Consider the following 19,993-nt stretch of genomic DNA (forward strand, 5'->3'; position numbering starts at 1 on the left):
GGCCAGAATTGTCCAAACGGATCAGCTGATCAACAGTCTCACCAGTCAAAATAAGGCACTGGAAGCCAGCAACAAGAAACTCCTGTCCATGCAGCAAGCCATGGAGGCAAGGATCCTCCAGAACAAGACTGAGTGGGAGACTAAAGTTAACACTCTGGAGGACCATCTCAGTAGTGAGCGGGTGGAGAAGGAGGCTGGCTCCAATCGAATCAAGGAGCTGGAGAGACAGCTCAAGGTCACAGAAGAGAAGTGGGTGACCAAACATGAGGCCAGAATTGTCTATACGGATCAGGTGATCAACAGTCTCAGCAGTCAAAATATGGCACTGGAAGCCAGCAACCAGAGGCTCATCTCCGTGCAGCAAGCCATCGAGGCAAGGATCCTCCAGAACAAGACTGAGTGGGAGACGAAAGTTAACACTCTGGAGGACCATCTCAGTAGTGAGCAGGCTGAGAAGGAGGCTGGCTTCACAAAAATCAAGGAGCTGGAGAAACTGGTCAGCAATACTGAGCAGATGTGGGCGGCCAAGCATGAGGCAGCCATACTAAAGCTGCTCATTCTGAAACAGATCAAGCTTCAGGTAAGTCACATCAGCTCTGTTTGATCTGAATAAGAACTTGTTGCACTTTAAGTTTGTTTCTTATTCAGACTTTTGAAAGAGAAAATATCTAAACACTTGTCGTCTCTGTCTTTTCAGGAACTGGCCTTGATGACCGATAAGGACAAGGCAAGGATTCAAAAGGAGCAAAAGAAAGCAAAGAAAGAGGCAGAGAAGAGGCAAAAGAAGGAGCTGCAAGAGAAGAAGAGGCAGGAGCAGAGAGACAAACTAGACAGAGAGAAGGAGGAGAAGCGGCAAAGGAAATGAAGAAAATATTTACATTTAGGGCATTTAGCAGATGCTTTTGTCCAAAGCAACTTACAATAAGTACATTTGTCACAAGAGAGAAACCATTCTTAAAAAAATAAAGACATTTGAAATTGAATCAATCATCTCTTGTTTCTTCCTCAATACACCCTGGTGTTCATTTTGTAAGTCATGGTTCCATATAGAGTCAAATATATGATGTGTATATGATGTGATTGAAAGCTAGTAATGTCCAATGGGTGCAGGTTGAGGAGGGCATGCAGTGTCCTCGAGCTCTCAGTCAGGCTCCACCCCTCGCTCCTACTAATGTGGTCACTTCTGATTTTAAAAAACGAGATGTATTTTCAGACTTTCATTCTTCACATTTTAGATTCACATCTAAAAAGAAATGATTGTAGGGCTCATATCATGGAAAACTGTTTGTTTAATATCACATTTAACTGACAGTGTCTGTGATGTCCCATGTGACAGCTTCTGTGATGTCACATGTGACAGTGTCTATGATGTCAAATGTGACAGTGTCTATGATGTCATATTTGACTTTGATTGTTTAATGTAATTTATCTTTACTTCAAAGCCATCACTACCAGGTTCAGTGCCTATAAGAGTTATGGAGGAGACCTTATGAGCACAACAGCTCCAAAACTAGACCACAGATCCACAAATCTTCGATACACGAGACCGTCAGAAGACAGTATATAGTTCAGTACACATATATAATACCCCTATATTTAGCCAACATGCCAAAGAACAAGTCAGGAAGGGTAAGGTTTCTAAGCAGGACACATCGACGATTTTATTTTATTTTTCCAATGTTTGTCTCAAACTCAAAAATATTTTTTCTGTGAGGGGATGGACTTTAAATGAACCCATCACATTGGTGCTAATGCTAGAATGCTAGCAGTAGCATACTAGTGATTTTTTTTAATTTGTGTGTGCACTGCGTGGTGAAATCTCTCGCAAGTCACGTAATTAAACGTAAACGTAATTGTTGACAATAATAATAAATATTGTAGTTCATTAGTTATATCATTAGCTATATATTGTTTGTTTTTCATTTAATCAATAATCGTGTAAATCCTGAAACCGTGATATTTCCTCTGGCTCTGCGCCAAAATTTCATATCGTGACATCCATAGTATGTAGAGACTGTATTTAACAGAATTGAAGAAACTGTATTTAAATGTACTGGTGGTTAAATCAATGATTTGTTGGTCTGGTTCATCAACATTTAATTCAAAGTGAGTGTGGGACTGTGTTTTTAACTGTTATATGTTTGTTCGTGTCTTTCAGGTGCCAGACCACGAGAAATTGTTTGAGGACCTCCTTGAGGAAAAGCAGAATTTGGATTCTAAGAATACGCATCTGGCTCATGAAAATGCCAGTCTGAAGATCGCCATGTCCTGCAAAGAAGCTTCATGGAAAAAGGAAAAGGAGAGCATGCAGAATGCAGATTATGAAAAACTCAAGGAAGAACTACAGCTCGACCTTAAGGATGCCAAGAAAGAGTTGAGGCTCCAAGAGAAGGACTACAGGTCCTTGAGTACTCGTTGTCAAAGCCAGCAGGCAGAGATCCACAAGATCAGACGTGACCTCAAGCAAAGGTGCAACCACGTCAATGAGCTGGAGTACTCCATTAAACAGAGGGAACAGGTGATCGACAGGACAGTGCATGAGAAAATGGCACTGGAAGAGGAAATCAATGAGCTCACAACCAAGCTCAAAGCTATGGGGACAAAAGTTCTCCAGAACGAGCCTGACTGGCAGTCAGAAATCAAGGCTCTGAAGCACGAGCTCAGCCGTGAGCAGGCAGAGAAGGAGGCTGGCTCCAGTAGAATCAAGGAGCTGGAGAGACAGCTCAAGGTCACAGAAGAGAAGTGGGTGACCAAACATGAGGCCAGAATTGTCCAAACGGATCAGCTGATCAACAGTCTCACCAGTCAAAATAAGGCACTGGAAGCCAGCAACAAGAAACTCCTGTCCATGCAGCAAGCCATGGAGGCAAGGATCCTCCAGAACAAGACTGAGTGGGAGACTAAAGTTAACACTCTGGAGGACCATCTCAGTAGTGAGCGGGTGGAGAAGGAGGCTGGCTCCAATCGAATCAAGGAGCTGGAGAGACAGCTCAAGGTCACAGAAGAGAAGTGGGTGACCAAACATGAGGCCAGAATTGTCTATACGGATCAGGTGATCAACAGTCTCAGCAGTCAAAATATGGCACTGGAAGCCAGCAACCAGAGGCTCATCTCCGTGCAGCAAGCCATCGAGGCAAGGATCCTCCAGAACAAGACTGAGTGGGAGACGAAAGTTAACACTCTGGAGGACCATCTCAGTAGTGAGCAGGCTGAGAAGGAGGCTGGCTTCACAAAAATCAAGGAGCTGGAGAAACTGGTCAGCAATACTGAGCAGATGTGGGCGGCCAAGCATGAGGCAGCCATACTAAAGCTGCTCATTCTGAAACAGATCAAGCTTCAGGTAAGTCACATCAGCTCTGTTTGATCTGAATAAGAACTTGTTGCACTTTAAGTTTGTTTCTTATTCAGACTTTTGAAAGAGAAAATATCTAAACACTTGTCGTCTCTGTCTTTTCAGGAACTGGCCTTGATGACCGATAAGGACAAGGCAAGGATTCAAAAGGAGCAAAAGAAAGCAAAGAAAGAGGCAGAGAAGAGGCAAAAGAAGGAGCTGCAAGAGAAGAAGAGGCAGGAGCAGAGAGACAAACTAGACAGAGAGAAGGAGGAGAAGCGGCAAAGGAAATGAAGAAAATATTTACATTTAGGGCATTTAGCAGATGCTTTTGTCCAAAGCAACTTACAATAAGTACATTTGTCACAAGAGAGAAACCATTCTTAAAAAAATAAAGACATTTGAAATTGAATCAATCATCTCTTGTTTCTTCCTCAATACACCCTGGTGTTCATTTTGTAAGTCATGGTTCCATATAGAGTCAAATATATGATGTGTATATGATGTGATTGAAAGCTAGTAATGTCCAATGGGTGCAGGTTGAGGAGGGCATGCAGTGTCCTCGAGCTCTCAGTCAGGCTCCACCCCTCGCTCCTACTAATGTGGTCACTTCTGATTTTAAAAAACGAGATGTATTTTCAGACTTTCATTCTTCACATTTTAGATTCACATCTAAAAAGAAATGATTGTAGGGCTCATATCATGGAAAACTGTTTGTTTAATATCACATTTAACTGACAGTGTCTGTGATGTCCCATGTGACAGCTTCTGTGATGTCACATGTGACAGTGTCTATGATGTCAAATGTGACAGTGTCTATGATGTCATATTTGACTTTGATTGTTTAATGTAATTTATCTTTACTTCAAAGCCATCACTACCAGGTTCAGTGCCTATAAGAGTTATGGAGGAGACCTTATGAGCACAACAGCTCCAAAACTAGACCACAGATCCACAAATCTTCGATACACGAGACCGTCAGAAGACAGTATATACTTCAGTACACATATATAATACCCCTATATTTAGCCAACATGCCAAAGAACAAGTCAGGAAGGGTAAGGTTTCTAAGCAGGACACATCGACGATTTTATTTTATTTTTCCAATGTTTGTCTCAAACTCAAAAATATTTTTTCTGTGAGGGGATGGACTTTAAATGAACCCATCACATTGGTGCTAATGCTAGAATGCTAGCAGTAGCATACTAGTGATTTTTTTTAATTTGTGTGTGCACTGCGTGGTGAAATCTCTCGCAAGTCACGTAATTAAACGTAAACGTAATTGTTGACAATAATAATAAATATTGTAGTTCATTAGTTATATCATTAGCTATATATTGTTTGTTTTTCATTTAATCAATAATCGTGTAAATCCTGAAACCGTGATATTTCCTCTGGCTCTGCGCCAAAATTTCATATCGTGACATCCATAGTATGTAGAGACTGTATTTAACAGAATTGAAGAAACTGTATTTAAATGTACTGGTGGTTAAATCAATGATTTGTTGGTCTGGTTCATCAACATTTAATTCAAAGTGAGTGTGGGACTGTGTTTTTAACTGTTATATGTTTGTTCGTGTCTTTCAGGTGCCAGACCACGAGAAATTGTTTGAGGACCTCCTTGAGGAAAAGCAGAATTTGGATTCTAAGAATACGCATCTGGCTCATGAAAATGCCAGTCTGAAGATCACCATGTCCTGCAAAGAAGCTTCATGGAAAAAGGAAAAGGAGAGCATGCAGAATGCAGATTATGAAAAACTCAAGGAAGAACTACAGCTCGACCTTAAGGATGCCAAGAAAGAGTTGAGGCTCCAAGAGAAGGACTACAGGTCCTTGAGTACTCGTTGTCAAAGCCAGCAGGCAGAGATCCACAAGATCAGACGTGACCTCAAGCAAAGGTGCAACCACGTCAATGAGCTGGAGTACTCCATTAAACAGAGGGAACAGGTGATCGACAGGACAGTGCATGAGAAAATGGCACTGGAAGAGGAAATCAATGAGCTCACAACCAAGCTCAAAGCTATGGGGACAAAAGTTCTCCAGAACGAGCCTGACTGGCAGTCAGAAATCAAGGCTCTGAAGCACGAGCTCAGCCGTGAGCAGGCAGAGAAGGAGGCTGGCTCCAGTAGAATCAAGGAGCTGGAGAGACAGCTCAAGGTCACAGAAGAGAAGTGGGTGACCAAACATGAGGCCAGAATTGTCCAAACGGATCAGCTGATCAACAGTCTCACCAGTCAAAATAAGGCACTGGAAGCCAGCAACAAGAAACTCCTGTCCATGCAGCAAGCCATGGAGGCAAGGATCCTCCAGAACAAGACTGAGTGGGAGACTAAAGTTAACACTCTGGAGGACCATCTCAGTAGTGAGCGGGTGGAGAAGGAGGCTGGCTCCAATCGAATCAAGGAGCTGGAGAGACAGCTCAAGGTCACAGAAGAGAAGTGGATGACCAAACATGAGGCCAGAATTGTCTATACGGAGCAGGTGATCAACAGTCTCAGCAGTCAGAATATGGCACTGGAAGCCAGCAACCAGAGGCCCATCTCCGTGCAGCAAGCCATCGAGGCAAGGATCCTCCAGAACAAGACTGAGTGGGAGACGAAAGTTAACACTCTGGAGGACCATCTCAGTAGTGAGCAGGCTGAGAAGGAGGCTGGCTTCACAATAATCAAGGAGCTGGAGAAACTGGTCAGCAATACTGAGCAGATGTGGGCGGCCAAGCATGAGGCAGACATACTAAAGCTGCTCATTCTGAAACAGATCAAGCTTCAGGTAAGTCACATCAGCTCTGTTTGATCTGAATAAGAACTTGTTGCACTTTAAGTTTGTTTCTTATTCAGACTTTTGAAAGAGAAAATATCTAAACACTTGTCGTCTCTGTCTTTTCAGGAACTGGCCTTGATGACCGATAAGGACAAGGCAAGGATTCAAAAGGAGCAAAAGAAAGCAAAGAAAGAGGCAGAGAAGAGGCAAAAGAAGGAGCTGCAAGAGAAGAAGAGGCAGGAGCAGAGAGACAAACTAGACAGAGAGAAGGAGGAGAAGCGGCAAAGGAAATGAAGAAAATATTTACATTTAGGGCATTTAGCAGATGCTTTTGTCCAAAGCAACTTACAATAAGTACATTTGTCACAAGAGAGAAACCATTCTTAAAAAAATAAAGACATTTGAAATTGAATCAATCATCTCTTGTTTCTTCCTCAATACACCCTGGTGTTCATTTTGTAAGTCATGGTTCCATATAGAGTCAAATATATGATGTGTATATGATGTGATTGAAAGCTAGTAATGTCCAATGGGTGCAGGTCGAGGAGGGCATGCAGTGTCCTCGAGCTCTCAGTCAGGCTCCACCCCTCGCTCCTACTAATGTGGTCACTTCTGATTTTAAAAAACGAGATGTATTTTCAGACTTTCATTCTTCACATTTTAGATTCACATCTAAAAAGAAATGATTGTAGGGCTCATATCATGGAAAACTGTTTGTTTAATATCACATTTAACTGACAGTGTCTGTGATGTCCCATGTGACAGCTTCTGTGATGTCACATGTGACAGTGTCTATGATGTCAAATGTGACAGTGTCTATGATGTCATATTTGACTTTGATTGTTTAATGTAATTTATCTTTACTTCAAAGCCATCACTACCAGGTTCAGTGCCTATAAGAGTTATGGAGGAGACCTTATGAGCACAACAGCTCCAAAACTAGACCACAGATCCACAAATCTTCGATACACGAGACCGTCAGAAGACAGTATATACTTCAGTACACATATATAATACCCCTATATTTAGCCAACATGCCAAAGAACAAGTCAGGAAGGGTAAGGTTTCTAAGCAGGACACATCGACGATTTTATTTTATTTTTCCAATGTTTGTCTCAAACTCAAAAATATTTTTTCTGTGAGGGGATGGACTTTAAATGAACCCATCACATTGGTGCTAATGCTAGAATGCTAGCAGTAGCATACTAGTGATTTTTTTTAATTTGTGTGTGCACTGCGTGGTGAAATCTCTCGCAAGTCACGTAATTAAACGTAAACGTAATTGTTGACAATAATAATAAATATTGTAGTTAATTAGTTATATCATTAGCTATATATTGTTTGTTTTTCATTTAATCAATAATCGTGTAAATCCTGAAACCGTGATATTTCCTCTGGCTCTGCGCCAAAATTTCATATCGTGACATCCATAGTATGTAGAGACTGTATTTAACAGAATTGAAGAAACTGTATTTAAATGTTATATGTTTGTTCGTGTCTTTCAGGTGCCAGACCACGAGAAATTGTTTGAGGACCTCCTTGAGGAAAAGCAGAATTTGGATTCTAAGAATACGCATCTGGCTCATGAAAATGCCAGTCTGAAGATCACCATGTCCTGCAAAGAAGCTTCATGGAAAAAGGAAAAGGAGAGCATGCAGAATGCAGATTATGAAAAACTCAAGGAAGAACTACAGCTCGACCTTAAGGATGCCAAGAAAGAGTTGAGGCTCCAAGAGAAGGACTACAGGTCCTTGAGTACTCATTGTCAAAGCCAGCAGGCAGAGATCCACAAGATCAGACGTGACCTCAAGCAAAGGTGCAACCACGTCAATGAGCTGGAGTACTCCATTAAACAGAGGGAACAGGTGATCGACAGGACAGTGCATGAGAAAATGGCACTGGAAGAGGAAATCAATGAGCTCACAACCAAGCTCAAAGCTATGGGGACAAAAGTTCTCCAGAACGAGCCTGACTGGCAGTCAGAAATCAAGGCTCTGAAGCACGAGCTCAGCCGTGAGCAGGCAGAGAAGGAGGCTGGCTCCAGTAGAATCAAGGAGCTGGAGAGACAGCTCAAGGTCACAGAAGAGAAGTGGGTGACCAAACATGAGGCCAGAATTGTCCAAACGGATCAGCTGATCAACAGTCTCACCAGTCAAAATAAGGCACTGGAAGCCAGCAACAAGAAACTCCTGTCCATGCAGCAAGCCATGGAGGCAAGGATCCTCCAGAACAAGACTGAGTGGGAGACTAAAGTTAACACTCTGGAGGACCATCTCAGTAGTGAGCGGGTGGAGAAGGAGGCTGGCTCCAATCGAATCAAGGAGCTGGAGAGACAGCTCAAGGTCACAGAAGAGAAGTGGATGACCAAACATGAGGCCAGAATTGTCTATACGGAGCAGGTGATCAACAGTCTCAGCAGTCAGAATATGGCACTGGAAGCCAGCAACCAGAGGCCCATCTCCGTGCAGCAAGCCATCGAGGCAAGGATCCTCCAGAACAAGACTGAGTGGGAGACGAAAGTTAACACTCTGGAGGACCATCTCAGTAGTGAGCAGGCTGAGAAGGAGGCTGGCTTCACAATAATCAAGGAGCTGGAGAAACTGGTCAGCAATACTGAGCAGATGTGGGCGGCCAAGCATGAGGCAGACATACTAAAGCTGCTCATTCTGAAACAGATCAAGCTTCAGGTAAGTCACATCAGCTCTGTTTGATCTGAATAAGAACTTGTTGCACTTTAAGTTTGTTTCTTATTCAGACTTTTGAAAGAGAAAATATCTAAACACTTGTCGTCTCTGTCTTTTCAGGAACTGGCCTTGATGACCGATAAGGACAAGGCAAGGATTCAAAAGGAGCAAAAGAAAGCAAAGAAAGAGGCAGAGAAGAGGCAAAAGAAGGAGCTGCAAGAGAAGAAGAGGCAGGAGCAGAGAGACAAACTAGACAGAGAGAAGGAGGAGAAGCGGCAAAGGAAATGAAGAAAATATTTACATTTAGGGCATTTAGCAGATGCTTTTGTCCAAAGCAACTTACAATAAGTACATTTGTCACAAGAGAGAAACCATTCTTAAAAAAATAAAGACATTTGAAATTGAATCAATCATCTCTTGTTTCTTCCTCAATACACCCTGGTGTTCATTTTGTAAGTCATGGTTCCATATAGAGTCAAATATATGATGTGTATATGATGTGATTGAAAGCTAGTAATGTCCAATGGGTGCAGGTTGAGGAGGGCATGCAGTGTCCTCGAGCTCTCAGTCAGGCTCCACCCCTCGCTCCTACTAATGTGGTCACTTCTGATTTTAAAAAACGAGATGTATTTTCAGACTTTCATTCTTCACATTTTAGATTCACATCTAAAAAGAAATGATTGTAGGGCTCATATCATGGAAAACTGTTTGTTTAATATCACATTTAACTGACAGTGTCTGTGATGTCCCATGTGACAGCTTCTGTGATGTCACATGTGACAGTGTCTATGATGTCAAATGTGACAGTGTCTATGATGTCATATTTGACTTTGATTGTTTAATGTAATTTATCTTTACTTCAAAGCCATCACTACCAGGTTCAGTGCCTATAAGAGTTATGGAGGAGACCTTATGAGCACAACAGCTCCAAAACTAGACCACAGATCCACAAATCTTCGATACACGAGACCGTCAGAAGACAGTATATAGTTCAGTACACATATATAATACCCCTATATTTTGCCAACATGCCAAAGAACAAGTCAGGAAGGGTAAGGTTTCTAAGCAGGACACATCGACGATTTTATTTTATTTTTCCAATGTTTGTCTCAAACTCAAAAATATTTTTTCTGTGAGGGGATGGACTTTAAATGAACCCATCACATTGGTGCTAATGCTAGAATGCTAGCAGTAGCATACTAGTGATTTTTTTTAATTTGTGTGTGCACTGCGTGGTGAAATCTCTCGCAAGTCACGTAATTAAACGTAAACGTAATTGTTGACAATAATAATAAATATTGTAGTTCATTAGTTATATCATTAGCTATATATTGTTTGTTTTTCATTTAATCAATAATCGTGTAAATCCTGAAACCGTGATATTTCCTCTGGCTCTGCGCCAAAATTTCATATCGTGACATCCATAGTATGTAGAGACTGTATTTAACAGAATTGAAGAAACTGTATTTAAATGTACTGGTGGTTAAATCAATGATTTGTTGGTCTGGTTCATCAACATTTAATTCAAAGTGAGTGTGGGACTGTGTTTTTAACTGTTATATGTTTGTTCGTGTCTTTCAGGTGCCAGACCACGAGAAATTGTTTGAGGACCTCCTTGAGGAAAAGCAGAATTTGGATTCTAAGAATACGCATCTGGCTCATGAAAATGCCAGTCTGAAGATCGCCATGTCCTGCAAAGAAGCTTCATGGAAAAAGGAAAAGGAGAGCATGCAGAATGCAGATTATGAAAAACTCAAGGAAGAACTACAGCTCGACCTTAAGGATGCCAAGAAAGAGTTGAGGCTCCAAGAGAAGGACTACAGGTCCTTGAGTACTCGTTGTCAAAGCCAGCAGGCAGAGATCCACAAGATCAGACGTGACCTCAAGCAAAGGTGCAACCACGTCAATGAGCTGGAGTACTCCATTAAACAGAGGGAACAGGTGATCGACAGGACAGTGCATGAGAAAATGGCACTGGAAGAGGAAATCAATGAGCTCACAACCAAGCTCAAAGCTATGGGGACAAAAGTTCTCCAGAACGAGCCTGACTGGCAGTCAGAAATCAAGGCTCTGAAGCACGAGCTCAGCCGTGAGCAGGCAGAGAAGGAGGCTGGCTCCAGTAGAATCAAGGAGCTGGAGAGACAGCTCAAGGTCACAGAAGAGAAGTGGGTGACCAAACATGAGGCCAGAATTGTCCAAACGGATCAGCTGATCAACAGTCTCACCAGTCAAAATAAGGCACTGGAAGCCAGCAACAAGAAACTCCTGTCCATGCAGCAAGCCATGGAGGCAAGGATCCTCCAGAACAAGACTGAGTGGGAGACTAAAGTTAACACTCTGGAGGACCATCTCAGTAGTGAGCGGGTGGAGAAGGAGGCTGGCTCCAATCGAATCAAGGAGCTGGAGAGACAGCTCAAGGTCACAGAAGAGAAGTGGGTGACCAAACATGAGGCCAGAATTGTCTATACGGATCAGGTGATCAACAGTCTCAGCAGTCAAAATATGGCACTGGAAGCCAGCAACCAGAGGCTCATCTCCGTGCAGCAAGCCATCGAGGCAAGGATCCTCCAGAACAAGACTGAGTGGGAGACGAAAGTTAACACTCTGGAGGACCATCTCAGTAGTGAGCAGGCTGAGAAGGAGGCTGGCTTCACAAAAATCAAGGAGCTGGAGAAACTGGTCAGCAATACTGAGCAGATGTGGGCGGCCAAGCATGAGGCAGCCATACTAAAGCTGCTCATTCTGAAACAGATCAAGCTTCAGGTAAGTCACATCAGCTCTGTTTGATCTGAATAAGAACTTGTTGCACTTTAAGTTTGTTTCTTATTCAGACTTTTGAAAGAGAAAATATCTAAACACTTGTCGTCTCTGTCTTTTCAGGAACTGGCCTTGATGACCGATAAGGACAAGGCAAGGATTCAAAAGGAGCAAAAGAAAGCAAAGAAAGAGGCAGAGAAGAGGCAAAAGAAGGAGCTGCAAGAGAAGAAGAGGCAGGAGCAGAGAGACAAACTAGACAGAGAGAAGGAGGAGAAGCGGCAAAGGAAATGAAGAAAATATTTACATTTAGGGCATTTAGCAGATGCTTTTGTCCAAAGCAACTTACAATAAGTACATTTGTCACAAGAGAGAAACCATTCTTAAAAAAATAAAGACATTTGAAATTGAATCAATCATCTCTTGTTTCTTCCTCAATACACCCTGGTGTTCATTTTGTAAGTCATGGTTCCATATAGAGTCAAATATATGATGTGTATATGATGTGATTGAAAGCTAGTAATGTCCAATGGGTGCAGGTTGAGGAGGGCATGCAGTGTCCTCGAGCTCTCAGTCAGGCTCCACCCCTCGCTCCTACTAATGTGGTCACTTCTGATTTTAAAAAACGAGATGTATTTTCAGACTTTCATTCTTCACATTTTAGATTCACATCTAAAAAGAAATGATTGTAGGGCTCATATCATGGAAAACTGTTTGTTTAATATCACATTTAACTGACAGTGTCTGTGATGTCCCATGTGACAGCTTCTGTGATGTCACATGTGACAGTGTCTATGATGTCAAATGTGACAGTGTCTATGATGTCATATTTGACTTTGATTGTTTAATGTAATTTATCTTTACTTCAAAGCCATCACTACCAGGTTCAGTGCCTATAAGAGTTATGGAGGAGACCTTATGAGCACAACAGCTCCAAAACTAGACCACAGATCCACAAATCTTCGATACACGAGACCGTCAGAAGACAGTATATACTTCAGTACACATATATAATACCCCTATATTTAGCCAACATGCCAAAGAACAAGTCAGGAAGGGTAAGGTTTCTAAGCAGGACACATCGACGATTTTATTTTATTTTTCCAATGTTTGTCTCAAACTCAAAAATATTTTTTCTGTGAGGGGATGGACTTTAAATGAACCCATCACATTGGGGCTAATGCTAGAATGCTAGCAGTAGCATACTAGTGATTTTTTTTAATTTGTGTGTGCACTGCGTGGTGAAATCTCTCGCAAGTCACGTAATTAAACGTAAACGTAATTGTTGACAATAATAATAAATATTGTAGTTCATTAGTTATATCATTAGCTATATATTGTTTGTTTTTCATTTAATCAATAATCGTGTAAATCCTGAAACCGTGATATTTCCTCTGGCTCTGCGCCAAAATTTCATATCGTGACATCCATAGTATGTAGAGACTGTATTTAACAGAATTGAAGAAACTGTATTTAAATGTACTGGTGGTTAAATCAATGATTTGTTGGTCTGGTTCATCAACATTTAATTCAAAGTGAGTGTGGGACTGTGTTTTTAACTGTTATATGTTTGTTCGTGTCTTTCAGGTGCCAGACCACGAGAAATTGTTTGAGGACCTCCTTGAGGAAAAGCAGAATTTGGATTCTAAGAATACGCATCTGGCTCATGAAAATGCCAGTCTGAAGATCGCCATGTCCTGCAAAGAAGCTTCATGGAAAAAGGAAAAGGAGAGCATGCAGAATGCAGATTATGAAAAACTCAAGGAAGAACTACAGCTCGACCTTAAGGATGCCAAGAAAGAGTTGAGGCTCCAAGAGAAGGACTACAGGTCCTTGAGTACTCGTTGTCAAAGCCAGCAGGCAGAGATCCACAAGATCAGACGTGACCTCAAGCAAAGGTGCAACCACGTCAATGAGCTGGAGTACTCCATTAAACAGAGGGAACAGGTGATCGACAGGACAGTGCATGAGAAAATGGCACTGGAAGAGGAAATCAATGAGCTCACAACCAAGCTCAAAGCTATGGGGACAAAAGTTCTCCAGAACGAGCCTGACTGGCAGTCAGAAATCAAGGCTCTGAAGCACGAGCTCAGCCGTGAGCAGGCAGAGAAGGAGGCTGGCTCCAGTAGAATCAAGGAGCTGGAGAGACAGCTCAAGGTCACAGAAGAGAAGTGGGTGACCAAACATGAGGCCAGAATTGTCCAAACGGATCAGCTGATCAACAGTCTCACCAGTCAAAATAAGGCACTGGAAGCCAGCAACAAGAAACTCCTGTCCATGCAGCAAGCCATGGAGGCAAGGATCCTCCAGAACAAGACTGAGTGGGAGACGAAAGTTAACACTCTGGAGGACCATCTCAGTAGTGAGCAGGCTGAGAAGGAGGCTGGCTTCACAAAAATCAAGGAGCTGGAGAAACTGGTCAGCAATACTGAGCAGATGTGGGCGGCCAAGCATGAGGCAGCCATACTAAAGCTGCTCATTCTGAAACAGATCAAGCTTCAGGTAAGTCACATCAGCTCTGTTTGATCTGAATAAGAACTTGTTGCACTTTAAGTTTGTTTCTTATTCAGACTTTTGAAAGAGAAAATATCTAAACACTTGTCGTCTCTGTCTTTTCAGGAACTGGCCTTGATGACCGATAAGGACAAGGCAAGGATTCAAAAGGAGCAAAAGAAAGCAAAGAAAGAGGCAGAGAAGAGGCAAAAGAAGGAGCTGCAAGAGAAGAAGAGGCAGGAGCAGAGAGACAAACTAGACAGAGAGAAGGAGGAGAAGCGGCAAAGGAAATGAAGAAAATATTTACATTTAGGGCATTTAGCAGATGCTTTTGTCCAAAGCAACTTACAATAAGTACATTTGTCACAAGAGAGAAACCATTCTTAAAAAAATAAAGACATTTGAAATTGAATCAATCATCTCTTGTTTCTTCCTCAATACACCCTGGTGTTCATTTTGTAAGTCATGGTTCCATATAGAGTCAAATATATGATGTGATTGAAAGCTAGTAATGTCCAATGGGTGCAGGTCGAGGAGGGCATGCAGTGTCCTCGAGCTCTCAGTCAGGCTCCACCCCTCGCTCCTACTAATGTGGTCACTTCTGATTTTAAAAAACGAGATGTATTTTCAGACTTTCATTCTTCACATTTTAGATTCACATCTAAAAAGAAATGATTGTAGGGCTCATATCATGGAAAACTGTTTGTTTAATATCACATTTAACTGACAGTGTCTGTGATGTCCCATGTGACAGCTTCTGTGATGTCACATGTGACAGTGTCTATGATGTCAAATGTGACAGTGTCTATGATGTCATATTTGACTTTGATTGTTTAATGTAATTTATCTTTACTTCAAAGCCATCACTACCAGGTTCAGTGCCTATAAGAGTTATGGAGGAGACCTTATGAGCACAACAGCTCCAAAACTAGACCACAGATCCACAAATCTTCGATACACGAGACCGTCAGAAGACAGTATATACTTCAGTACACATATATAATACCCCTATATTTAGCCAACATGCCAAAGAACAAGTCAGGAAGGGTAAGGTTTCTAAGCAGGACACATCGACGATTTTATTTTATTTTTCCAATGTTTGTCTCAAACTCAAAAATATTTTTTCTGTGAGGGGATGGACTTTAAATGAACCCATCACATTGGTGCTAATGCTAGAATGCTAGCAGTAGCATACTAGTGATTTTTTTTAATTTGTGTGTGCACTGCGTGGTGAAATCTCTCGCAAGTCACGTAATTAAACGTAAACGTAATTGTTGACAATAATAATAAATATTGTAGTTAATTAGTTATATCATTAGCTATATATTGTTTGTTTTTCATTTAATCAATAATCGTGTAAATCCTGAAACCGTGATATTTCCTCTGGCTCTGCGCCAAAATTTCATATCGTGACATCCATAGTATGTAGAGACTGTATTTAACAGAATTGAAGAAACTGTATTTAAATGTACTGGTGGTTAAATCAATGATTTGTTGGTCTGGTTCATCAACATTTAATTCAAAGTGAGTGTGGGACTGTGTTTTTAACTGTTATATGTTTGTTCGTGTCTTTCAGGTGCCAGACCACGAGAAATTGTTTGAGGACCTCCTTGAGGAAAAGCAGAATTTGGATTCTAAGAATACGCATCTGGCTCATGAAAATGCCAGTCTGAAGATCGCCATGTCCTGCAAAGAAGCTTCATGGAAAAAGGAAAAGGAGAGCATGCAGAATGCAGATTATGAAAAACTCAAGGAAGAACTACAGCTCGACCTTAAGGATGCCAAGAAAGAGTTGAGGCTCCAAGAGAAGGACTACAGGTCCTTGAGTACTCGTTGTCAAAGCCAGCAGGCAGAGATCCACAAGATCAGACGTGACCTCAAGCAAAGGTGCAACCACGTCAATGAGCTGGAGTACTCCATTAAACAGAGGGAACAGGTGATCGACAGGACAGTGCATGAGAAAATGGCACTGGAAGAGGAAATCAATGAGCTCACAACCAAGCTCAAAGCTATGGGGACAAAAGTTCTCCAGAACGAGCCTGACTGGCAGTCAGAAATCAAGGCTCTGAAGCACGAGCTCAGCCGTGAGCAGGCAGAGAAGGAGGCTGGCTCCAGTAGAATCAAGGAGCTGGAGAGACAGCTCAAGGTCACAGAAGAGAAGTGGGTGACCAAACATGAGGCCAGAATTGTCCAAACGGATCAGCTGATCAACAGTCTCACCAGTCAAAATAAGGCACTGGAAGCCAGCAACAAGAAACTCCTGTCCATGCAGCAAGCCATGGAGGCAAGGATCCTCCAGAACAAGACTGAGTGGGAGACGAAAGTTAACACTCTGGAGGACCATCTCAGTAGTGAGCAGGCTGAGAAGGAGGCTGGCTTCACAAAAATCAAGGAGCTGGAGAAACTGGTCAGCAATACTGAGCAGATGTGGGCGGCCAAGCATGAGGCAGCCATACTAAAGCTGCTCATTCTGAAACAGATCAAGCTTCAGGTAAGTCACATCAGCTCTGTTTGATCTGAATAAGAACTTGTTGCACTTTAAGTTTGTTTCTTATTCAGACTTTTGAAAGAGAAAATATCTAAACACTTGTCGTCTCTGTCTTTTCAGGAACTGGCCTTGATGACCGATAAGGACAAGGCAAGGATTCAAAAGGAGCAAAAGAAAGCAAAGAAAGAGGCAGAGAAGAGGCAAAAGAAGGAGCTGCAAGAGAAGAAGAGGCAGGAGCAGAGAGACAAACTAGACAGAGAGAAGGAGGAGAAGCGGCAAAGGAAATGAAGAAAATATTTACATTTAGGGCATTTAGCAGATGCTTTTGTCCAAAGCAACTTACAATAAGTACATTTGTCACAAGAGAGAAACCATTCTTAAAAAAATAAAGACATTTGAAATTGAATCAATCATCTCTTGTTTCTTCCTCAATACACCCTGGTGTTCATTTTGTAAGTCATGGTTCCATATAGAGTCAAATATATGATGTGATTGAAAGCTAGTAATGTCCAATGGGTGCAGGTCGAGGAGGGCATGCAGTGTCCTCGAGCTCTCAGTCAGGCTCCACCCCTCGCTCCTACTAATGTGGTCACTTCTGATTTTAAAAAACGAGATGTATTTTCAGACTTTCATTCTTCACATTTTAGATTCACATCTAAAAAGAAATGATTGTAGGGCTCATATCATGGAAAACTGTTTGTTTAATATCACATTTAACTGACAGTGTCTGTGATGTCCCATGTGACAGCTTCTGTGATGTCACATGTGACAGTGTCTATGATGTCAAATGTGACAGTGTCTATGATGTCATATTTGACTTTGATTGTTTAATGTAATTTATCTTTACTTCAAAGCCATCACTACCAGGTTCAGTGCCTATAAGAGTTATGGAGGAGACCTTATGAGCACAACAGCTCCAAAACTAGACCACAGATCCACAAATCTTCGATACACGAGACCGTCAGAAGACAGTATATACTTCAGTACACATATATAATACCCCTATATTTAGCCAACATGCCAAAGAACAAGTCAGGAAGGGTAAGGTTTCTAAGCAGGACACATCGACGATTTTATTTTATTTTTCCAATGTTTGTCTCAAACTCAAAAATATTTTTTCTGTGAGGGGATGGACTTTAAATGAACCCATCACATTGGTGCTAATGCTAGAATGCTAGCAGTAGCATACTAGTGATTTTTTTTTATTTGTGTGTGCACTGCGTGGTGAAATCTCTCGCAAGTCACGTAATTAAACGTAAACGTAATTGTTGACAATAATAATAAATATTGTAGTTAATTAGTTATATCATTAGCTATATATTGTTTGTTTTTCATTTAATCAATAATCGTGTAAATCCTGAAACCGTGATATTTCCTCTGGCTCTGCGCCAAAATTTCATATCGTGACATCCATAGTATGTAGAGACTGTATTTAACAGAATTGAAGAAACTGTATTTAAATGTACTGGTGGTTAAATCAATGATTTGTTGGTCTGGTTCATCAACATTTAATTCGAAGTGAGTGTGGGACTGTGTTTTTAACTGTTATATGTTTGTTCGTGTCTTTCAGGTGCCAGACCACGAGAAATTGTTTGAGGACCTCCTTGAGGAAAAGCAGAATTTGGATTCTAAGAATACGCATCTGGCTCATGAAAATGCCAGTCTGAAGATCGCCATGTCCTGCAAAGAAGCTTCATGGAAAAAGGAAAAGGAGAGCATGCAGAATGCAGATTATGAAAAACTCAAGGAAGAACTACAGCTCGACCTTAAGGATGCCAAGAAAGAGTTGAGGCTCCAAGAGAAGGACTACAGGTCCTTGAGTACTCGTTGTCAAAGCCAGCAGGCAGAGATCCACAAGATCAGACGTGACCTCAAGCAAAGGTGCAACCACGTCAATGAGCTGGAGTACTCCATTAAACAGAGGGAACAGGTGATCGACAGGACAGTGCATGAGAAAATGGCACTGGAAGAGGAAATCAATGAGCTCACAACCAAGCTCAAAGCTATGGGGACAAAAGTTCTCCAGAACGAGCCTGACTGGCAGTCAGAAATCAAGGCTCTGAAGCACGAGCTCAGCCGTGAGCAGGCAGAGAAGGAGGCTGGCTCCAGTAGAATCAAGGAGCTGGAGAGACAGCTCAAGGTCACAGAAGAGAAGTGGGTGACCAAACATGAGGCCAGAATTGTCCAAACGGATCAGCTGATCAACAGTCTCACCAGTCAAAATAAGGCACTGGAAGCCAGCAACAAGAAACTCCTGTCCATGCAGCAAGCCATGGAGGCAAGGATCCTCCAGAACAAGACTGAGTGGGAGACTAAAGTTAACACTCTGGAGGACCATCTCAGTAGTGAGCGGGTGGAAAAGGAGGCTGGCTCCAATCGAATCAAGGAGCTGGAGAGACAGCTCAAGGTCACAGAAGAGAAGTGGGTGACCAAACATGAGGCCAGAATTGTCTATACGGATCAGGTGATCAACAGTCTCAGCAGTCAAAATATGGCACTGGAAGCCAGCAACCAGAGGCTCATCTCCGTGCAGCAAGCCATCGAGGCAAGGATCCTCCAGAACAAGACTGAGTGGGAGACGAAAGTTAACACTCTGGAGGACCATCTCAGTAGTGAGCAGGCTGAGAAGGAGGCTGGCTTCACAAAAATCAAGGAGCTGGAGAAACTGGTCAGCAATACTGAGCAGATGTGGGCGGCCAAGCATGAGGCAGCCATACTAAAGCTGCTCATTCTGAAACAGATCAAGCTTCAGGTAAGTCACATCAGCTCTGTTTGATCTGAATAAGAACTTGTTGCACTTTAAGTTTGTTTCTTATTCAGACTTTTGAAAGAGAAAATATCTAAACACTTGTCGTCTCTGTCTTTTCAGGAACTGGCCTTGATGACCGATAAGGACAAGGCAAGGATTCAAAAGGAGCAAAAGAAAGCAAAGAAAGAGGCAGAGAAGAGGCAAAAGAAGGAGCTGCAAGAGAAGAAGAGGCAGGAGCAGAGAGACAAACTAGACAGAGAGAAGGAGGAGAAGCGGCAAAGGAAATGAAGAAAATATTTACATTTAGGGCATTTAGCAGATGCTTTTGTCCAAAGCAACTTACAATAAGTACATTTGTCACAAGAGAGAAACCATTCTTAAAAAAATAAAGACATTTGAAATTGAATCAATCATCTCTTGTTTCTTCCTCAATACACCCTGGTGTTCATTTTGTAAGTCATGGTTCCATATAGAGTCAAATATATGATGTGTATATGATGTGATTGAAAGCTAGTAATGTCCAATGGGTGCAGGTCGAGGAGGGCATGCAGTGTCCTCGAGCTCTCAGTCAGGCTCCACCCCTCGCTCCTACTAATGTGGTCACTTCTGATTTTAAAAAACGAGATGTATTTTCAGACTTTCATTCTTCACATTTTAGATTCACATCTAAAAAGAAATGATTGTAGGGCTCATATCATGGAAAACTGTTCTTTTAATATCACATTTAACTGACA

This window comes from Paralichthys olivaceus, chromosome 7 (assembly GCF_024713975.1).
Source record: "Paralichthys olivaceus isolate ysfri-2021 chromosome 7, ASM2471397v2, whole genome shotgun sequence".
In the NCBI taxonomy this organism is placed as follows: Eukaryota; Metazoa; Chordata; class Actinopteri; order Pleuronectiformes; family Paralichthyidae; genus Paralichthys; species Paralichthys olivaceus.